Source organism: Hemicordylus capensis, chromosome 2, assembly GCF_027244095.1.
Source record: "Hemicordylus capensis ecotype Gifberg chromosome 2, rHemCap1.1.pri, whole genome shotgun sequence".
In the NCBI taxonomy this organism is placed as follows: domain Eukaryota; kingdom Metazoa; phylum Chordata; class Lepidosauria; order Squamata; family Cordylidae; genus Hemicordylus; species Hemicordylus capensis.
The window spans coordinates 79431480-79455159 of record NC_069658.1 but is presented as its reverse complement, the minus strand read 5'-3'; the positions used below and the strand labels follow the sequence as shown (position 1 = coordinate 79455159).

Genomic DNA, 23680 nt, shown 5'->3' with positions numbered 1-23680 from the left:
AGGGGTGAGTGTGAGAGAGAGTTCAGTGGGTCTCTGGTAGAGGCATCCACTTCTAGGCTCCAGAACCTATGATAGTAGAAGCAATTTTCTTATTACTGGGTGCAGAAATACAGCCTGCTAACCTATACTATTGATTTCAGGCTTTCATTATTTAAATACCACTTTTTCAACCAAAAATATCTCAAAATGATTTAAACAGTGAAAGAAATTGAAGTAATAGTTTCCTATGTTAAAGGATTTTCTGTCTAAAAACAAAAAGGGCACAAGGGAGACATCAGCAAACAGCTGCTGGTAAAGACACTATGCTGTGATAGAAACAATTGCTCTCCCTCTGCGTGCCAAATATAAGAGAATCATCACTTGAAAGGTGCTCCTGCCCAGCTTTCAAAGGTTTATGCAGAAATGATGTATGTTCCTTTAAATGTACCAGCAGAGAGGATGCAGCTGCTGTGCCTCATACCCCACTATTCTTCTAGTTCCTTTACTCACCTTCCCCCTTGCTAAAGCAGACAGGACGCAAATATGGTCACATTCATTCATTCATTCATTCATTTATTGGCCACCCATCCAGATTCTCTGGGCAGTGCACAACAAATTTATGAAGACATAAAACTATCTAAAATGCACTACTTAAAACAATATGAAAACAATTCAAAATGATTCAAAACTGTTTAAAACCAATTAAAATACCCCAAAACCATTAAAAAAAAAAACCTTGGAAGGCCATGCCAAACTAATAAGTTTTCAGGGCTGTCTTAAAGGCCAACAGCGAGCCTAAACTGTGGATATCCTGTCCAGCACAGGAAGATATAACTCATCCCTCAAATTCAGTTCCCCCATAATGAGCACCTCCGTCTTGCTTGGCTTCAGCTTCAGTTTGTTATCCCTCATCCAGCCCTTTACTGCCTATAGGTAGGTATTTAGGGAGTGAATGCCATTTCCACATTATGATGAAAAGGAGAAAGTAGATTTGGGTGTCATCAGCATACTGATAAGACCCTGCACCAAATCTCCTAATGACCTCACTCAGCGGTTTCATGTAGATGTTAGAAAGCATTGATGACAGAATGGAACCCGGAAGGTCTCCATATAATAGCTCCCATTTTGAAGAGTAACCATCATCAAGCTCCACCATCTGGAATCTGCCTGAGAGATAGGAGCGGGACCACTGCAAAGCAGTGCCTCCTATCCCCAACTTCCCTAGGCGATCCAGAAGGATACCATGGTTGATGGTTTCGAACACTGCTGAGAGATCCAAAAGAACCAACAGAGTCATACTCCCTCAGTCGATTCTCTGGTAAAGGTCATCCATCAGGCCAACCAAGGTAGACTCGACTCCATAACCTGCTCTAAAGCTGGTTTGAAATGGGTCTAGATAATTGGTTTCCTCCAAAACTGCCTGGAGCTGGTTAGCCACCACTCTCTCAATTACCTTGTCCAACCATGGGGGATTGGAGACCACCCTATAATTATCCATCACTGAGGGATCTAGGGAAGGCTTCTTAAGGAGTGGTCTAATTATAGTCTCCTTCAGTCAAGGGGGCATCCTACCCTCCCTCAGTGATGAGTTAATGATATTAACTAGGTCATCTCCAACAATTTCCCTGCTAGATAGACGCAGCCAAGTTGGGCAAGGATCCAGAGAATAAGTGGTAGGCCACACCGCCGCAAGCAGCTTGTCCATATCCTCAGGCATCACATTCGTGGAATAGCAGGAAGCTTAGAGATGCAAACTTCTCTGAGTGTCTTGGAAGTTTAAGGGAACAACCTGTGGATGTAAGCCAGGCAGGTAACATTTATTTGAAATATTTCTATCTCACCTCTCCAGCAGACTGCAGCTCAGGGTAGCTTGCAATAAAAACACAATATTAAGTGATAATAAAACAAACAGGCAGCAAGTTAAGATTTTGGGTATCATAAGGTAGAGATTTCCCAAAACACAATTCAGCGTCTGAATCACCAGCACAATCTCTTTTAAAAACTAGGACTGACAATGCAAATGGCCACTGTGCATGCACGGAGGGCACATGCATGGCAGTGTCGCATGCAGGGGCAGCTGGTGGACGACCTGCCAGTGCTCAAAGATATCCGGGAGGAGCACTGGGATTATGGAAGTGGTGGTGAGTGGGAGGAGGAGCAGGTATGGACCTGCTCTCCTCCTTGTTAAAGGGGCTGTGGAAGCCTTCATTTTTTAAAAAAGGGATTGTGCTGGCTATTTCGACACTGAATTGCATTTCAGCACATCCCTAGCATAAGGCAGAATTAAAATTGATTAAAAATGGGTTTCAACAGGGATTCCAGTTTTAAATGTTTCTCTAAAAAGCAGATTTTTCAGTTTTTCCTTAGAACGCATCGAGGGAGACTGATAAAGTATCTCTGGGAGGCCATTTCAAAGATGAGCTTGGGGCAGAACTACTGAGAAGGTCCTCTGGCGGGGCTAAGAGCAGGGCCCACGATGAAGAGCAGTGGACCCTGGCAGATGCCAATGGCTGCATGCAGTCTGATGAGTATCCTGGTCCCAAGCTGTGTAGCACTTTGAAGGTCAAGAGCAGCAAACCTGGAAGCAACCTGGCAACTGGTGAAGCTGTTGCAGGATTTGTGTAACATTTATGTGTTCTGAACCACTTAAAGCTTTGTGCTGTCTTCTTAGGCAGTCCCATGTAAAGTGCATTGTAGCAGTCCAATCTAGATGTAACCAATGCATGGTAATTGAGATTGAGGTCAGCTCCAGTTTTTTTCAGGTAGGGTTGTAACTGGTGTACAGCCAAAACTAGTGAAAGATACTTTCGGAGACCACCTTCACCATACTTTCTTGATTTGTATCCTTTGAGAACCACAGAGAAATGTCTTTATCACTCTGAGTGCTCATAGCAATTATTTGAAAAGAAAACCAAAGCATGCTACAAAGTATGAACCACATTGTGTAAATCGCCCAGAGATTTGTAGATGGGGCGATATACAAATGTGAAAAATCAACTTATAAGACTGGGCCAGGAACTACTTTGCTTATGTGTTTCTACAATATCAAGAGATAACCTACAAGACATAGACAAGGGGAGTGCAACCCTGTTGATTGTACTGAATCTTGCAGTGGTTTTTGACGCATCAGCCATCTGTCATCTGTCTGAGTTGGGAGAGGGCACTGTATTACACTGGTCCTACCCAGTGGGCTGTACCCAGAAGGTGGTTCCGGGGGATCTTGCTTTACTCCTTGGGCATGGGATAAGTCACAGGGTTGTATTCTGTCTCGCATACTGTTCAATATGCTAACCTTTAAAGCTTTGTTAAACATGTGGTCTACTCAATCTTTTCCTGTGAAGCTCTTCTCACAATCAGTGAGAAGACTTCTGGTGGGTCTGTGGGGAGAGCAGGCTTAGCCCGCTCTCCCCACAGACAATCAAACGTGTAGCCCTGGGCAGCCGGATCGGCTGCTCACACGACTGCCAGCTCTGTCTCGGAGCCGGTGAGGGCTGTGGGGATTAGGGGCTGCGTGGCCCCCAGAAGTTCCAGGATGCCCTGTGTGAGCACGCAGGGCATTCTGGAGAGACGCATGAACCCAGGAGGCTGGCTGCAGCCTCCTGGTCAGGGGTCTACTCGTGTGTCACCGGGCGCCACGGCAGCACACGAGCAAAAAAAAAAGAGGTTAGTGGAGGGTTCGATCTGTTAACCTCATTTAAGGGGAGGGGGAATTAGGCAGGCTAGCCGCCTTGGAATCACCAGGCTCACCCGTGAGCCCAGTGGTTCTGAAAATCAGTAGAAAGTGGGCTAGGTCCCCTTAGCCCACTTCCTGCTGATCGTGGGAATAGCTTTTACATCTTTTTATTTTGACATGCTTGTAAAGTAAGTCTAGTTAAACGTCTAATATAGTACTATAGACGTGTGTGCGTTTCTTGGAAATGTGGATAACAATGCAGAACACTTTAATCAAAAGACACCATGTGTTTAATGTTCTGCTATAAATTCTTATCTTTGGGGGAGAGAGAGAGAGAGAGAGAGAGAGAGAGAGAGAGAGAGAGAGAGGTGCTGCAAAATAATTGGTTTTCTCCAACCAAGTACTCCTGCAAACATGTTCATCTAATTATTTAATATTTTAAAAATACAGAAATTAGATTTGGTGGACATAGAATTTTAGTAACTATGCATTTTGGGTGCCCCCCCCCCATATATTTCTGAATTTGTGTAGACTTTTAACAAGCATACTTCTGAAAAGTGAACTGTCTTGTTAGCTTTCTTAACAGAACAGCAGGTTAATTATACACTTCGGTAGCTCAGGTCTTTATAGGATGATGAAAGTGGCTGTATGTTTAAAGCCAGATGTGCTCTTTCTGCTGAAAGAATCATCCTGTGTGAATTTTAGAGTTCCATTTCAAGCACTTAGGTTTTCAGTACTGAGTCTTCCCTGTGTTGCACACAGTATTTAATTTTCTTTATGGAAAACTCATGTCAGCATGTAGCCCATAGAATTCATCACACAGTGCAGAGTCCTTCCCAGAGGGAAGGGCCAGTGGTGGGGCTGCTTGGCCCTCCTTGGTACTGAATAAATGAAAGCAGAAAGGACTTGTTTTCAGTTACCTGCTGTTCACAGTTATTGCAAGTCTTAGTAAAAAGGCAGAAACTCCAGCAAGGTACATGCAGCGTTCTTCCCGAAGTTGTGACTGCCCCATATTTATGCCACAGCGTTCCTGGAAATGAATCTTACAGAAGGTGATTCTCAGTGGCCATGGGCCAGTTGCAACAGACTTGCATTGCTTCTTCCACTGCCCCTCTCTTGGTGGTGGAAGAATGTTGGTGGTTGCCAGTCACACATCCCAAATGTAGAAGGGAGAATAAGGGAATAGACAAGGACACACATCTTTGTCCTCATGTCACACACAAATATAGTGCATGAAACTTTGAGGTGCTGCCAAACTGGTTCAGAAGTACTTCGATTTGACTGTAGTGGCGTGCCACAAAAGGGGTCCCTTTCTCCCTTTTCTCATACTACAAAGATGCAAATTAGAAGTAACGTCTGAAACACTGAAATCACAATGTATTTTGGTAAAGATGTATATTTGTAAATGTGCTTATATTAAGATTTTATTTAAAAATATTATTTTCATTGTGTAATCACAATAATAGCTATATGTTTTATAACATGAATGTGCATCTTTTTAATAAGCAAATTTGTAACACCCAAGGGAAGGATAATATTTTTTTTAATTTTGGTTTTGTAGTATTTGGTTTCATAGCTAGTGTTTATTTCATCGTTATGAAAGCAAGCTATTAATTTATGATAACTTGAGAAACTTTGTCACATGTTTCTTGAAGCTTGTTTTCATTTTTCAGATATGTTATCTAGCAGCTGTAACACAAACATTGAAGTTGCAGTTATTAAGGTGAACTGTAGAGGGCAGTGGTGCATTTCATATTCTTGTTTTTAAAAACATTAGTACAAAAAGGTTGTGTCCCTATCTCTTTAAAATGATAAGCTTTGTGGCACAGGGATCCTTTTTTTAAAACTTATTTTAAAAATATTTCACACCATGTAATCTCATATTCTTATTTAATCTACAGTATAAGCATTCTGTATTGTATAAACTAGCAAGAAGTCCCTATAGTTGAGCACAGATTTAAAACTCCATACATTTAAAAACAAACACTTTCCGCCCAGATTTTAAGAATACTTCTACTACAATATATAATCCTCAAAGAAATATGTTTTATATATGAATTACATAGTGTTATGAAATAATTCAATCTCTATTTTGGAATACAGTATATGAAAATAAGATAACGCATGCAGGCATTAACATATACCGTTAACATATAATGTACCCCTGCTAACTGAGCAAAAAGACACCTTTTAAAGTGGTGATATTCTTCTATTTAGCAGGGCGAGAGCAACTGGCCCTGTCCAACTCCAGCACAGCATCCCTTCAGTGACTGCTGCTGGTATATGCTGTAAGTTTCTTTGTAGATTGTAAGCCCTTTGGGGACGGGGACCATCTTATCTATGTTTTATTTATTTTTCTATGTAAACCGCTTTGAGAACTTTGGTTAAAGAGCAGTATTCATAGTAGGCGTAGGCATTAACATATATACAATAAAAAGGCATCCTATGTTTCTGTTATAACATTTGTTACATATGTGTAAAAATACTACAGTAGAAAACCGTTTTTTCATAAAAATGTGTGGCATAATATTTTAAAGATAGTTCCAATTTCCAGTAACTAATTACCAGTTGAGTCCTTCATTTGCTTTCTGGTCTTGAAGAAGGAGGAAGCAATAATCCTGTATTTCTCTCCTAAAGAAGATATCAAGCACTGGAACACAGCAAGGAAATAAAATAAATCGATACATCAATAGATCACCAAGAAAACAAGAGGGGAAGGAGAAGATAAGTCTGTTAAAGGTAAAATGTGCCATCAAGTCAATTTTGACTCCTGGCGCCCACAGAGCCCTATGGTTTTCTTTGGTAGAATAGGGTGGGTAATTTTCTAGGGTTTGATTTATTTTCTGGCTGGCTGGAAGTGTTGGTGTCTTTGACAGAGGAGTAGTCTGAGTAGGGGATTCATTCCAGGTGACTGACACTCTAGCTTGTGGGAGGGATCACATTCCTGAGGAGGGTCAGTTTGACTGTTGGTCTTGAATATAAGGTTCAGACCAGAGGAGCTTTGCTTACACAAATTTGCAAACAGATAATGAAGGACTTTTGCAGGAGTTTTGTGGGAGATTGGTGGGGGACTCTGTGGGGAGGCACACAAGTGGTTCCCCTTCATCACAGAGGAGACACCCAGTGCCAGAATAAGGTGAGTATTACCCAACTTCTGTAATTTTATTGCAGGACAAAGCTAAAAACCATTAATTAGCAGACAATTGTACCCAGTACATAGCTTCAAGCCCCATATACTCTAAAAATAGCCAATAAAACTAGTTATGAAGGTAGAATGCCAGCAGGGAGGGGATGCTTCCCAGTGTATTGCACAGATTGTTGCTTGTATGACTATCTGCCTGAGGAGAAGTTGTTGTGGGTGTGCGCTCAGTGCAAAGAGCTCTTGGCTCTCAGGGAATAAGGTGGTTCCCTTGAAGCCGAGGTGGTTGACCTGGAGAAACTCAGGGAGGCAGAGAGTTGGGTGGATGAGACCCTCAGGGATGTGGTAGAGGCATCCCATTCCCAGGCTGATGGCGCTTCTGCTGTCATGGAGAATGAGGGTCTCAGGGAAGGAGGACATGGGTCTGAGGAAGATGGAAACACTCCCTTAGCAGGAACCCCTTCATTGGGAGATGCACCCATATCCTCTCGCACAGAGGTTACTCCTCCGGGGGGGGGGTGGCCTCGTTGTAGTGGGTGATTTGATAATTAGGGGCATTGAGAGATGTTTCTGTGACCCACGTGTAGACCACACGGTGACTTGCCTGCCTGGTGCAAAAGTTGCGGACATCACACTGCGTCTAGGTATGCTGTTAGGCTGTGCTGGGGAGGAGTTGGCTGTCGTGGTGCATGTTGGTACCAATGATGTTGGGAAATGCATTCGGGAGGTCCTGGAAGCCAAATTTAGGCTGCCAGGTAGCATATTGAAGTCCAGGATCCCCAGGGTAATGTTCTCTGAAGTCCTACCTGTTCCACACGCAGGGAGAGCAAGACAGGCAGAACTGAGGGGTCTCAATATGTGGATGCGATGGTGATGCCAGGAGGATGGGTTTAGATTTGTTAGACACTGGGATACATTTTGGGGATAGCAACACCTGTACAAAAGAGACAGGCTCCACTTGAACCAAGATGGAACCAGATTGCTAGTGCTTAAAATCAAGAAGGTTGCAGAGCAGCTTTTAAAATGACTCCTGGGAAGCCAGCAAAATCCCCTAAGCTGTGAGGGTTAACATGTTTCGGATAAACTAGAAGGGGTCAGAGTTGAGCAGAAGGAAACACATGACAGCTTGCCAAATAGGCATCATCTTATACTGCGCTGGAGATGCCAATGGTAAACCCCTTCTGTATTCGACCACGAAAACCACATGGCTCTGTGGTCGCCAGGAGTTGACACCGACTCGACGGCACAACCTTACCTTTCCTATCTGTGGGTGGTTGAAGACACCCATTATTGCTGCCCTGTCTCTCTTTGACACCTTCTTGATTTTGATTATGCCTTTCAACACCTTCCTGCCCAGTATAGGAGTTACCCATATTCTGGGAAATAGCAGTGGGGATTTGAACCAACAGCTTAAAAAGTCATTTTCAGCCTTTCCTTTTCTTCCCTATATCAGTTTCAGTGAAGATAGTAAGATGTGTCATAGTCCACAAGTTGGAGTTGGTGCCAACTTGGACTTAGCAAAGTGGCATTCATTTCTGCATTCAGGAGAAACACACACTGGGAATTCTTTTTATTCAAACAGACCCATCAGGGTATTAATTCCATCAATTCACAGAAGCATAAAAATACAGTTAGGTTGTTTCATATGTCACATCTGATACATTTTAATAGTGGTGTGCATGCAACTGCATGGCCCCCATCTAACCTCCCCCCGGTCCAGTCTGGTCCTGGGGCGGTCTGCAAATTTTTTATTTTAAATTTTTTTAAAAAATTAGTTCTAAATACCTGTAGCCCCTTTGGGGGGGGGCTTGCTGTAGACCTCAGGGGGGTGGGGTCCACGAGGGTTCCCCCTCCCCCACACCAGCCCTCCATTTTGGCCGCTGCCATGCATGTGCAAATGTCCTCTGCAAGGCCATAGGCCATGCCAGGCCTCGCAGAGTGCATTTGTACATGTGCGGCGGCAGCCAAAATGGCCACCGCTCACCTTTACGGAGGCCTGAAAGGGCCAAAAATATTACATTTACCCAGCCGTGGCAGTGATGAGAGAGGCCAGTGGGGGGAGGGGGAACCCTCACGGACCCTCCTGTAGCCTACAGCAAGCCCCCTGAAGGAGCTACAGGTATTTAGAACTATTTTAAAAAAATTATTCATGGACCTGTCCGGCGGCTCAGTTACGGTCCGGATGGAACGGGGTGTTGGTGTTTCAGTTCTATCCCGAACCTCTGAACCGCCAGACCACTGGACCAGTTTGCACATCCCTACACTTTAATGGGGCCTACACACTTATATGTATACTAGAAAGCATGGGACTACATTTTCAACTTAAAGCTGCAATATCAGCAGATGATTTTTTTGGGGGGGGGCATCTAGAATAGCTCTAAAAGCATACTTGTTGTTCCATCTTGTGGGGAGGGGACCTGAGAAAACTGGTGCCAGCTTGAAACATAATTAAATGGAACTGCCATGTTCTGAGGCAGTATATCCTAAAGCTTGAATAGTGTTAATGGAACTGCCCCAGGGTGATTGGTAAACACCCCAACATTGCGTTCAAGCTTTCTGTGGGGAATTCTCAACCTGGGGTAGAGCAGTTCCACATCAGAATAATTTTTGTGCAGAGCTTTGGTTACAGGAGAATGAACTGACAGGTTGAAGTTCAAAAACAAACAAGGTTTTATTGTAGGGCAGGAGTACAGTGGAATAAGGAAGTTGATTAAGCAATATTACAACTAAAAATTCATTACAAGACTGACTAGATAACTGCAAAGAGGAACTTTAGCTTAGTTTCTGAATTAAAATAAATTCTAGGCTGGCTAGAGAAAGGAAGATTTTTGGATTTAAGAAGAGAGCAGGGATAGGGAGACCCAGAGGGGATCAATCTTTGTGCAGAGAGAGACCTTGAATGAAAAGCTAACTTTTGTGAGTTAACTACAAAAGTCTTCTTAAGCATTTCCAAACAGCAGCTGCTGCCGCTGCTGCTTTATTACAGTCATAGACCAAAACATATATAAAACATATCAACATTACAAAGATTCTGAGCAAATTTTACAAATTACATAGCAAAACCTAGCCATTTCGGTATTAACCTCAACATCAGGATTTGAAAGCAAAAATTTTAGATAGAACTCATCTGTATTTCCAGGAAATTTTCGTAGGAGAGGAGAGACAAGTTTTAATTGAGCCTACCTATATAATTCACAGTACAATATAGGATGCACAAAGGTATCAACCACACCAGAGCCACAAGGACAAACTCTGGAGGAGACCGGAATTCCTTTGAATCTTCCTTCAAGAACGGCAGTTGGCAAATCATTGAGCCGAGCGAAGGTCAAAGCACGTCTAATAGTTCCCTTTCAATCTGGCTTTGGTAGCTGCTAAATCTGGGGGTAACTGTCCCACTGCCTGCTAAATGACTGGTCCCCAAAATGCCAACAAACAGAGAGCTCACGATCCCATGAGGCTCCTGAGCATGATAAAAGTGAGAACCACAAGCCTGTTATCTCAGACCAAAGCAGAGAGGCTTCTGGGAGCCTGCAGAAGAGCAGTGTTAGCAACAGTAGTGGGGGCAAACAAGAGGAGATGGTCTGTCTTGTGTCAAGTGGAGTTGCCACACAGCTCCCAGTGCAAAGCACACGAGTCAAAGCTTCAGACTTCCCACTAACAAAAAGCTGCATCTGGCCAAGTGCAGAGGCACAACTCTGTGGCTCAGACCACGGAGACATGGTCCTGACACCTCAGGTCCAGTGATGTGAGGGAAAGGAGCAGGATGCGTGAAGAACCTGCTGGTAAGTATTTAAAAGACCAGCCAGAGTACAGCTGAGGAGGATGCCACCGGAGCTCTTTGGCTCAGAGAAGGAAAGGAGAGTCCCAAGACAGAGGAGGGCGAACAATGGTGCTCCAACCCCTTCCACTCTGAGATCATGGGCAGGTTCAGATGAACCTCTGAACTGAATTTTGCAGCACATGTAGAAGGGCAATTTGAATGATCACCCCTTTTAAGTAAAGGACATGCTGAGTATGTGTCGGCACATCCTTGATTGGCATAGGGGCAGGCTCAGTGAGGCTCCAGCCTTAACACTTGTAAGAGCAGCAGCAGAATGAGGTTAATCTGAACTGACCCTGAGACTATTAAACAGGGAGGAAAGAGTGTAGGTGACCCTGGCTGGGTCCTAGGCTGAGTGCAAACTAGGCAGGAAGCAATGCTGGCTGGCAAACCTAGCAGCCCACTTCCATTTGTGATCTCCCAAGGACATCTGGCTGCCTGTGGTCGATGAAGACTTGGTCAGAACTGGTATTGCAGTTCTTATGTACATGTTGTCAGAAATACCCCCACAACTCTTATACTTGGGGTCAAGCTGCACATTATGTTAAATGCGTCATTGGTGCTTTGTCCTTGAATAGCAGTTGCAAAAGGGATGGGGTTTCAGCATGTGAGTGAGGGCGTGTATTTAACCCTTTGGCCCCAACTGAGAACACACGCCTCTCACAGCTGCTGTTCACACCAGGAGGGAAGCTGCTGTTGGCACCAAAGGCAGCTTTCCTCCCGGGCAAACAGCAGCCACGGATTGAGGCAAAGGTGTAAGGCTCTTCTTCCTCATGCTCTAGACTCAGGCTTGATCCCCGCCTGTAGTTACTGTTTAAGAAACAAAAATCAAGCATGCAGGGGCCAGTGATGTGCTTAGTGTCATAGGTCTTTAATGGCTTTCTCTTAATGACTTAGTTTTTAAATAGTGCTGCACCTTGTTCAGCAAAATGAAGGCACCGTTGATAAGTATCTAATGTCATGTCCACCACTAAGCTTGCCAAACTGCAGGCACAGAATGCATTAAAAATGTCGACAGTCTTAGGTTCAGTAGTTCTTGGCTCTCCACACTGTGTGTGTGTGTGTGTGTGTGTGTGTGTGTGTGTGTGTGTGTGTAAATGTGATGTCCCTGGCATGCAGTTGGTTTTTTTTAGTGCTCTTTGTATCATCCAGTGCCATTCAATTAAAATATATACATAATTCAAGTAACCATAAGGCTGTTCCCTTTTGACTTGTTGGCAATTTGCATTACTTCTTGTTAATGGGAACTATACACATAAATCCTTTCTTTTTAAAGGAGTTAATAGAACTCATAATATCCAGTCCTATTATGTTCAGTATAATTTTCTCCTCCTTATCTTCTATCCATTCCCTGCTATCAAATGTCTATTGGGAGGGAAGAGCAAAAAATGCTGAGTCAGATTTTCTAATGTAATAATGCCACTCAAGTCAGTCTGGTATAGTTGTCATGACTTATTCTTTGTGGTGATGGGCAAACCTCCATACGCTAGATTCAAAATGGGCCTGATACTAATTTAGTTTCAGTTTGAATTGAATTCATATTAGTTTAAGTGCAACCTAGTTGGAGTTGGGATTGTATCACCTCATTAGCTACCTGTAACAACAACTGTCCCTGCTTCCACTCCCCCCACCACTTTTTCAAATTTATTGTGGGAGCAGATGAGTCAGATAGCAGCAGTCATGACATCTCTAGTTCTCAGAATTGAGACTTCTATGTTTCTTTTAGATTGTGAGCCCTTTGGGGACAGGGATCCATCTTATTTATTTATTATTTCTCTGTGTAAACCGCCTTGAGCCATTTTTAGAAGGGCGGCATAGAAATCGAATTAATAATATGTTGTGAGCATACTCAGTTTCTTTCTGTTAATGCCAGAAGGGATGGAAAATTTCCTTGTCTCCTGCTCCAGTAGATCCTGCTGTCATACTCATGGTAGCCACTAAATCCAGAGGCCTAAGGATACTGTAAGCCTGCCCCCCTGCAACTGCCTGAGGCACTTTGAGGGATGCTGGCAGTGTTGACAGAAATGAGCCCACCTGGAACTGGGCACAAACTTCTGACTCAGATTCAAGACTGACTTGGGGTCAGGGAGGGTCCTGTGGATTTGAAATTAAAAACAAAAGGCTAAATTCAGCTGGGGAATAAGTTGCTAATTGGGGCCTCTGAGCTAGCTGCGGTAATCCATAGTTGCCATTGGCAACTTATTTGTGACAAACCTGAGTTAATGGATGGTTGGGTCTCTGTAGGCTATGGCTGGTCCTTCATTGAGGACCTTAGTCTCTCCAGAGAGCTGTCTCTGTTTATTCTTTTGTTCCTTTTAAAATGGTTCTCATAGAGGGTCTACTCCTAATGTCCATTTTATTATTTAAAATAGATGAAAGTGGTTCTCTAAAAAAAAAAAAAAAAAAAAGATTGACTGTGAGAGAGGAGGGTCCACTTGTATCAGGGTCCACATTGCCATCAGCCTCAGTACAGCCCGGACTGCCGAGAGCTGGTTTGGGCCCCAGTTAAAAAAAAGAAAGGTTTGGCCCCCCAGCAAGGGTGGTGTGGCTAAACATCTTTACACTGGATTTGTACTGAAGTGCAAAAACAACCCACAAATATGCCCTGCCTGGTATACAAATGCAACATGGAATAGGAAAACATTTATTATTAAAGAGCATATTAAAAAAAAATCTTACATCGAAATCACATGTAAATATATCACATTATTATATATCACATTGCAGTAAATACTCACAAAATGCAATCTCACAAATTGCAACTTTTCGCAAACTGCAACACTCATATAATGCAACTGCTTTTTGTTTTTTGGTTTGAATGTTTGAATTTAGTTCTAATTCCAACTCTGAATTTAGTTTGAATTTAGTTCTAATTCCAATTGCCTTATTAATTGCCAGAAGTTTTTTGGTGTTTTTTTGCAAAGGGTTTAACACTCTCAACTCTAGCAGACCACCGTGTGTTTGAGATGGAGTGGAGCGAACTACCAATGTTTTCTTTCAAAATTTCCACCTCTGAAGACTGCCACTAAATATATTATATAGGTTTTGCCAAGTGGCAATGCTGGAAGGCTTATTTTATTTTATTGGAATGATGACCACTGTTATTTAGCTAGAGGCTGAAGGGCATAATCATTAGGAGTTTTCCGGTAATGCCGAAAGCTTTAGCTTCGCTTTCTCCTTCTCCACTTGCCTCCCCCAGCCCCCTCTTAACTTTACTTATAAAGTGAGTGCTTAAAGAAGTAAAATAAACATTCCTGCTGGTGCCTCCACTCCTTTCCACCTTCTCTGCTGCTCCTATACACCTTGCCTTTCTCTCGCACGGCACAGGCACAGTCAGGCGGGGTGCGACTCAGGCGCCCTCGGGATCATCCTGATGATGACAGCAAGCGGGCGGGAGGGTGCAAGTCTGCGGCTGCTGCCACCACTCACTGTAAGCTGCGCTCACTCGGCAGTGCAGCATCGGCGGTAAACTGGCCTGGCAAGAGGCAGCTGCAGTGAGCCTCCCTCACTCTCGGGTGCAGGTGGGGCACTCAAGCAGTGAGTGCAAAGCAGCAACATATGCACACACCCCGGGCCCCCTTCTGGATTGTCGAGCCCCAGTAATTTGTACCAGCTCCGCCCACCCTCATCGACCCTGAGTACAGCTTACCCTTTTCCCATAGGAAGGGCTCACCTCTTTCTGACTTGGGTTTGAAGCTGAATCACCGAAAGCCCTGTCCAGAATCACTATCTTGAAGCTAAGTTGAATTTCCTCAACGGCCGGTAATGATGTGCCATACAGAACCTCATTTACCCAGTTATAATGCTTAGTTATCTTCCTCAGTATTCCCCAGGTTTTTCCTTAATAGTTAAATGAGGCAAGTAGCTGCAGCAGATTACTAGGCTGTGGGACAGTCCCAGTCTCACCCTCTGGTTTCTTATGGCTGTGTTTTAAGTCTCATTCTGGCTATCTGCTTCATCCTGCAGTCTTATAAGCACTAGTCCCTGGCTGATGTAGATGGGAAATGTGGCAGCTCACGAGATTCGTCTTCTACATTGTACTAGTGTTCTCCCTTCTTCATCCCCAAGAGTTAATTACCTGGCTTTGATTCCTAAAAGTCAAGCATGAATAGTAAGCTCTTTAGGAAATATAACTGCTTCTTTAAAGTCCTTATCAATAGGGATATGTCTCTCTTTTTAAAATGTGTCTCTTCTGTTCTTAACCTTAGTAAGTGGTGCCCTCATACTGTAACTCATGTATTTCGAATGTTTCACTAAACTTGTTCAAATTCAGGATAGTGGATTTGTGACTGAAAATCATTACATTCTGATGGCTGTTTGGGTGTAATGTAAAGTGAATTGGTACTGTCAATGACAGGACTCATGATCAAAGCTAGTATTAATTGCCACCCTTTTGGGCAGTATTTAAAAGGAAACCAAAGTTTAAGTGGACACGCAATCCTGAATGAAAGCAAGCAATTCCTTTCTTTGAACTTTAAGATGAGAAATAGCTTTGTATTTGCACTGGACATCAAAGTGAGTGGTTTTTCACTTCACAGAATACCTCTATTCTTTAGAAAATCCTACACTTATTATGAGCCTTGACCACCACCTCAAGCCCCTTCAAACCATCTTCCATAAGCCACAGGATTTCCCTCAAATCAGATGCCCCAGTTCTTGAACATTACTGTTTCTGTTTTCAAATAACCTTCTCTCTGTTTGGAGCTCCATCCATCTCCCTCTCCCCTCCCCCCCCCCCAGTGAGGTACTGTATAACTGGTTTGGAATTATTCTTAATCTGTTGAACAACAGAGAGACTAAAATGTCTCTTGGCAATTTGAGAATGTATATAAAAGAGATGAGAGACTGATATAGGCAGGGGTTAAGAAATGTTGGCTCAGTTCACTAGTGAGACAAAAAAATTAGTTGTCAGATGTTGATACATTACTTGTCAAGATTTTTGTAACTTGGTCATCATTTTTTACTCATCACAGACAAGCAGTGTTCCCTCTAAGGCGTGTGCATGTGCATGCACTCACACATTTTTTGATGTCCGCTCATTTAATTTTAGATCCCGCTCAGGTTGAATCAGGAAGATCCCACTCTGATTCCATGTGCACACACACTACCTTGATACTGCTGCTCAGAACAAAACTCATTCCGCACACAGAAGACAATAATTAGAGAGAACACTGCAGACAAGTAGAATGGATTTCCTGAGCCCTGGATATAGGGAAGCATTTTTAAAGCAATAGGAATGGAGAAAGTTGTGACATTGGGTTCTCAATAAATAAATAAAAAGCTTTAGCTAGAATCTTTTGATTTGTTCATATGCCTGTTTTAGATGCTGAATTACACCTGTAATCTGAGTTTGTAGCATGAAAACCTCTAGATTTGCAATTGTTAAAAGTTATTAAGTGTAGATTTATTACACTCCTTTTCAAATAGTGTACTTTTATTGACTCATTCATTCAAGAGAAAAAGTTATCTGAAATCTCATTCTTATTCAGGAAAGAAGATGCTTATTATATCCTGCAAATAGATGGAAGGAAGGAATGTGAGCACATGTTTCAGTGTTTTTATTTTCTTGCTAATTTTTATAAGAAAGAACATTCAGTAACTTGCCTGTGAATGGCTTTTCCATTTCATTTCCCAGTATTATTACATTGGGAACAAGAAATGTTTTGAAAACCTTTTATCCAGTGTTCTGTACACCTGTGATCATATTATTTTACTGCCAACTTCAAAAGAAGTGTCTTAATGAAAGAATTTTCAATTAGCAAATATTTATATGAATTGAAAATTAGTAAACATTTTTATGAAATGAATTTCTACTATTCCTTAGGCTTAGGTGTTTAAAACTGTTTTACAATATGTTAACATATATTAAGAGATTAACAGATATACACAAGTCCCATTGCTTCACACCAGCCACTGAAAACTCATTTAAATAAGTCTTTCATCACTTCCAGAAATGCCCAAGCCTGGACATTTGCAGATCTCCTGAGGGCTAAAACCAGGAAGCAGCTGCTGAACATTCTCTCTGTCTGCTCTTATATTTTTATTTTGTGTATTTTTATTCTTACTGTTATACTTCACCTTTTTCTCTGTCAAGAACCAAGGCAGCATACAGAATTGGAATCTGCAGTATTGTAAATTTTAACAGATAAAAACTAACATCATTAAAAAATCCAGTTAAAACAATTAGCTCATAATTCATAATGAATGGGAAATGATACGGCTTCTAAGCAAAAGCAGCCTCATGTCAAGTGTATTATGAAATTGTCTCCTGCATTTCACTGTTAGCTGTTTGCTAACAGCAGCTGAGCATTGCTTGTATACTAGAGAAGCAGGGTGAGGGTTGAAGGACAAGAAATTATAAGATTCGGGTGTTGCTTTTGTGCTGGTGGCATTTTATGCTGAATCTCAGTCTACCGGCCTTTCATATGTCACATAAACCACTGGCTATTACCTACTACAGGTAGATCAAATGAATAAGTATAATTGGAAGAGGGCTTAATTGTACTGTACTGTGAAGAAAATGGAACTTTAGGAAAGGCTCTTGGCCCCTTGATATTAGTTTGTAGTCCCTGCGCAAATCCCAAATATCCATTGTTTCTGACCCCTTTCCTACTTAGATATTTTTATAAATGCTGATCAAAAGTGAGATGATGGAATGAGAGAATGCTTGCATCACTGTATCTGTATTGCTCTTCTTAGATTCAAAGACATATGGTGAAGTTACCACCAATTTTTTCAGCCTGTCACAGTCAGCCAGCAATACTGCACAGCAAACCTGAATCTTGACCTGGTGGGGGGTCGGGTTGGTGGTTGGGATGGCATATGAACATACAGAGAGAGGAGACTGAAAATAAGAAAAATAAGGGATTAAAGAGATGGGAGGGCAGAAAGATAACTGTGGTAGTACCAGGAAGAGAAGGAATGCTGTGGGATACAGAAATATGTATGAAAGGCAAAGAGTGAGAAAGAAGGGGATAGCTGAACGAATGATATGGATATGGTGCGGCCTACCACCTGCCCTCTTGATCCTTGCCCAACATGGCTTATATTATCTTGCAGGGAGGCTGTTGTAGAGCGCCTGATCGCAATTATAAATGTATCTCTGATGGCAGGATGCCTCCTTGTCTTAAGGAGGCAATCATACCGCTTTTGAAGAACCCTGCCTTGGATCCCTCAGAGTTAAGCTAGTACAGGCTTGTCTCCAACCTTCCATGGCTGGGCAAGGTGTTGGCCCTCCCAGCTCTAGGTGGTCTTGAAGGAAACTGATTATCTAGACCCATTTCATACTGGCCTTCGGGGTCTCTAATTGGGAATTGACAGAGGGAGTGTGACTCTGTTGGTCCTCTTGGATCTCTTGGCAGCCTTTGATACTATTGATCATAGTATCCTTCTGGAACGTCTGAGGGGGTTTGGGGTGGGAGGCACTGCTTTGCAGTGTTCTGCTCCTACTTCATGGGCAGATTCCAGATGGTGTGCTTTGGAGACTGTTCTTCAAAATCTGAACTTTTGTATGGTGTCCCTCAGGGCTTCATATTGTCACAGATGTTGTTTAACATCTACATGAAACCACTGGGAGAGATCATCAGAAGACCTGGTGCAGAGTGTTATCACTATGCTGATGACACCCAAATCTATTTCTCCATGTCAACATCATCGGGAGAAGGCATAACCTCCCTAAATGCCATTGCAGGTCAGTGACCAAAATAAAGATATCTGTCTGTCCTTATATGCCTGCCTGGAGGCAGTAGTGGGCTGGATGAGGGATAACAAACTGAGGCTGAATCCAGATGAGATGGAGGTACTTATTGTGTGGGGTCGGAACTCAGGAGACGATTTTGATCTGCCGGTTGTGAATGGGGTCACGCTCCCCTGGAAGGAACAGATGCGCATTCTAGGGGTGCTTCTGGATCCAAGCCTTTCCCTGGTGTCCCAGGTTGAGGTGGTGTCCAGAAGTGCCTTTTATCAGCTTCAGTTGATACGCAAGCTGCGCCCGTTTCCTGAGATGAACAACCTCAAAATGGTTGTACATATGCTGGTAACCTCCAGGCTGGATTACTGCAATGTGCTCTATGTGGGGCTGCCTTCGTACATAGTCCAGAAACTGCAGTTGGCACAGAATGTGGCAGCCAGGTTGGTCTCAGGGTCATCTAGGAGAGACCATAATACCCCTGTGTTGAAAGAGCTGCACTGGCTGCCAATAGGTTTCTGGGCAAAATGCAAGTTGCTGGTTATTACCTACAGTATAAAGCCCTAAATAGCTTAGGCCCTGGGTATTTAAGATAGCATCTTTTTCACCATGAGCCCTACCACCTGTTAGGATCATCTGGAGAGGTTCGTCTGCAGTTGCCACAGGCTCATCTGGTGGCTACTCGGGAACAGGCTTTCTCTATTGCTGCCCCTAGATTTTGGAATGCACTCCCTGTTGAAATAAGAGCCTCCCCATCTCTGGCAACTTTTTAAAAGGCACTGAAGACATATTTATTCGCCTAGGCTTTAAATTAGATTTATATTTTTAATACTTTTAATGACATATTTATTCACCCAGGCTTTTAACTAGATTTATATTTTTAATACTTATAATGTTGGGTTTTAAATGATTTTAATGTTTGTTTAAATGATTTTAATTGTGAACTGCCCAGAGACGCAAGTTTTGGGAGGTACAGAAATATTTTACAGTAAATAAATAATCATGGGGGTGGGAGAGAGAGTAGGAAAGCTGGTAGATCTGGGGTGGGGGATGTATAAAAAGGGGGAAACTGAAATGGGGGTGCAGTTTTGTGATGGTACACAGAGTGAGAACAGAACATGTGCTAAGGGGCTGCTGAAAAAAGAGTGTGAGTACAGTGACATGGAGAGAGAAAGAAGTTAATAGAGAGAATGGTTCAGAGGACTCCTGGTGTTGCAAGATTCTAAAGAAAGCACATTATGGGGACAGTAAGTAGATTCAGAAGAACACACTAAGCTGTGTGTAGTAGAAATAATTGTAACAAAAATGCTGTCCATGCTTAACAGCAATTACTGACCTCTTCAGTTCTTAATATAAATGTGGCTACTCAAAGTGATTTCAGTTGTGCAGTCTTGGCTTAATATTAGAAAAATGGAAAATAACATGTTGATCTATCTAGCCATATTAATGTTTCTTCATCAGCATTGCTGAAATGCCTAAAGATTTTTTTGTTCTGTCTTGTCCAATCTACTGTACATCCAGGTTGGAATGTGTTTAGCCTCTGTGGTATGCTGTAGGAGGAGAGGGATGGAGATGTAGCATAGTGTTTACAAGGCTGACCATCTCGATGGATATCTGATCATGAGGGAGAACTTGAGGATCAGTAGATTCTACTGATTTGGGGAATTTTCTATCAATTTCTCAGAAACTGCCCAGAGATGCTAGTTTTGGGTGGTATAGAAATATTTTAAATAAATAAATAAAATAATAAATAAATTCATTTCAAATGTTACATGTCTTGGGCAATGGAATTAAATTGGTGATGGTTGATGAGCTTCACTCCCTCATGCATCAGAAGCTGATTCTTTTACATCCATTTCATTCCAGTTTGAGGTTGGATTCAGGACTAAGGTTACCTAGTACCTCTCTGCTGGATTATCTGTCTCTGGAGTCAGACACAGAGAATATGATCCTGCTAATTCTTCTGGACCTGTGGGTGACTGATGGCACCATTGATAATCTAATCCAGTGATCTTCAGTATTTTTTCAAGTGGGAGCCACTTTGGTTAAAAAAAAAAACCTTCAACGTGAGAGCCATTTCCCACTCACTGTGCTGACCTTTTCACAGTCCTGTTTTCCTCCCAGGCCCTTTAAGCGAGATGGAGCCCATTCTTAATATCTCTAGGAGAAAAGCATTAGGAAGGATAGCTATCTGTGCACGGCCTTAAGAGGGCTCCATCCCCCACCCCCTACTCTGGGAAAAATGTAGCACTGCAGGTTGGGAATGGTGATCTCATGGTGTCAGGGGGACAATGCAGAAGCTGAAGCTTTACACATGCCTAATAGGAATTCAGTTCATTTCTCAGGAATGACACCAGAAGGCTTTTGCCTCACCCTTTGGAAATTTATCCATGTGATTCACAGGAATCCATCTTGTTGCCTGTATTGTGCAAAATGGCCATGATCATTCCTGATCACGGACTGGATTTTGTTGTATGTTCTTTGTATTGCAGCCCTGTTAGTGTCCAGAATGCTGCTGCAAATGGGGTACTATGCTAATGGCTACTAAATGGCTACTAAGCCAAACAACGCTCACAGCACTGCCGGCACTATGTAGAGACATAGGTTCCAAGCAAGGGCCTCAGCACAAGATGTGGCTCCCTAACCAACTCCCTGCCAGTTCTGAAGGTCTCTTAAAGAGCACGAAACTCTGCTGCATTCAAGTACCCTCTTGGAAAGTGTGCAGGGAGCCCTGGGAAGGCAAGACCTTTCCAGCACCTTCCCTTTTTAGGGAAGGCCCAAACCACAGTTCAAATACTGTTTGGGAGCGGGAGCTTTAAGAAAGAGGAGAGCAGGTCCTTTCCTCCACCCCATGCAGCTTTCTGCTGGGCCGGTGCTCAGCCCAAGTACCCCTGCACGGTGCCAGCATGCACATTGTGTCCACTCGGGTGCCATTTGTGTGGTCAGCATGGCGGTGTTGCTGACCATGCAAATGATGCCCACGTATGTGTGGATGCCATGTGCATGCTGGTGCCATGTGGAGGTACTTGGGCCAAGCACCACCCCAGCAGGAAGCTGCAGCGGGCAAGGACCTTCTCTCCTCTTTCTTAAAGCTCCCTCTCCCGAACAGTGTTCATACCGTGGTTTGGGCACACCCCTATTCACCATATAGCTGAATGGGGAAAGTGCTGAGAAGGGCTTCCATTTCCAGTACTCCCTGCACATCTTCCAAGATGGCACTGGAGAGGAACTGACTCTGTGCTATTGGAGGGGTCCTAGAAACCAGTAAGAAGTTGTTAGGAAGCCAGGTCCCACACAGAGGTGCCTTGAGAAAGCTTGCCTCTGCACGGTGCTAGTAGGGCTTTGCTCACTATTGAGCTTCAGGTGTTTGGAGCTGAATATTTGCACAAGTCTATCATGGATTTGCCATGAGCCCCACTGCCTGTTAAGATCATCCAGAGAGGTTTGCCTGTGGCTGCCGCTAACTCGTCTGGCGGCTACTCGGGAACGGCCCCTGGACTTTGGAATGCGCTCCCTGTTGAAATAAGAGCTTCCCCATCTCTGGCAACTTTTAAAAAGGCACTGAAGACACATTTATTCACCCAGGCTTTTAATTAGATTTGTAGTTTTAAATAATTTTAATACTGGGTTTTTAAATGTTTTTAAACTTTTAAATGTTTTTAATTGTTAATTGATTTGATGTTTTAAATGATTTTAATTGTAAACTGCCCAGAAATGCAAGTTTTGGGTAGTATAGAAATATTTTTTAAAAATTTGCACAGCATATTCAAAATAATAGGGTAATCCTTGACTAGGGGTAAATAATTTATAAATAAAGCAGTAATTGTCCACTTCCATAATTGCAACACTGAAATTACACACATTCTCAGCACTGTAAACAAATTTATATTTAAGCCATCTTTGTAACCACCAACATAAATAGTTAACACTATCGAATGTTTCTTTAATGAGGTTGTATTTTAATAAACAATGTGTGATAGAGAAAAGACAAGTATAGGAATTCATCAGTGTACTACAATGATCATGTCTTGTGGTGTGTTGATTTGAAAAGGGAGAATGTTTTTCCTTCCTCTCTACCTCATTTTTAGTGGAACTCTAAGCAATTAGCTATCTGTGAGACTTTATATGACCTAAAACTTCTGAATGAATTGCGATTGAGCTACCATAACGCATTCAAAAACAGCTGCTTGTATTGTAAGCATTGATTTCAGTCCCATTGTGCAAGTGGCAAGTAGTACTACTTCTCATGCTGTGGAAGTTGCAGATTATCCCTCTCCCTGTTCAGATTTCTCTTGTCTTCTGAAAAGCCAGTCTGAACGGTCCCCCAACTCTCTGGAGCCAGTTTCAAGGAACATATTTTCAGGAGGCACAGCAGGCTAAAGAGGGAAGGGGAAATTGAGAAAATTGCCTGTCTCTCACAAATACCCTCCACTCTAGATGTCAGCCATCATTTATCCAAATCATTGTGTCTTTCCCTTCTATAGAACTTTCCAGTGTACAATATGCTTTGTGCTTAATTCCTTTAGAACATCTGTGATCTGCTGAGAGATAGTGACTTGTTCACAAACCGCTAATGTGCTTTGTTGCTAGACCTATTTAATGTCACTTAGTTTCCCTAACTAGTAAACAGGGGTAGAGCCACCACTGGGCAAACAGGTTCAAAGAACCCAGGCCACCGCCAATCAGGGGCCATGACTTGTGGCCCTGACACCCCCCCCCCTTGTCTGACATCAGACATGGTGTGTGTGTGTTGTTTCACTCCCAAACAGGGCTGTGCGGGGCCCGTTTGGCAACAAAATCAGGCCGTGCTGCATTGGGAGAGTGCAGGCCTTTAAAGGCAGGGAGAATCACTCTGGCCTGCACTGCCCAACGCAGCACGGGCCGATCTGTCTTACAAACGGGGCCACATGGCCTCGTTTGGGAGGGAGACCATGCCCCCACATCTGATGTCAGATGCGGTGGCGTGGCTAGCCAGGCCCCTGCATCTGAGGTCACACACTGGGCCAGGGGCCATGGTGGCTGAACATGGGCCGCCACCAGGCTCGCTTCGTGGCTGCCAGTAAACATGCTAATAATAGGTGCAAATTGCTAAGCCCTTCTCTTACACAATTCCCAGTGAAAAGCACAAATTACCACAGATTTAAAAATAATCCTAAATATTAATTTAGGGCTCCTAACAAGTGGTCTTTGTTAAAGTGGGGATTTTGGATCTCCATTAGATGTAAGTTATGCAAGTTTGTAATTGAGTACAGGCTCCGTTCTCTGAGAGGAGAGCTGGGCTTGTGATAGCAAGCATGACTTTCCCCCTTAGCTAAGCAGGGTCTGTCTTGGCTGCATATGAAAGGGAGACTAGAAGTGTGAGCACTGTAGGATATTCCCCTT

The 23680-nt window shown here is 43.0% G+C and overlaps 1 protein-coding gene across 3 annotated transcripts in view; it reads left to right on the top strand.

The window, feature by feature from the left end:
- Positions 1–23680, top strand: part of DTWD2 (DTW domain containing 2) — a 112762-nt gene that overhangs the window by 13446 nt on the left and 75636 nt on the right. The window lies entirely within an intron of this gene.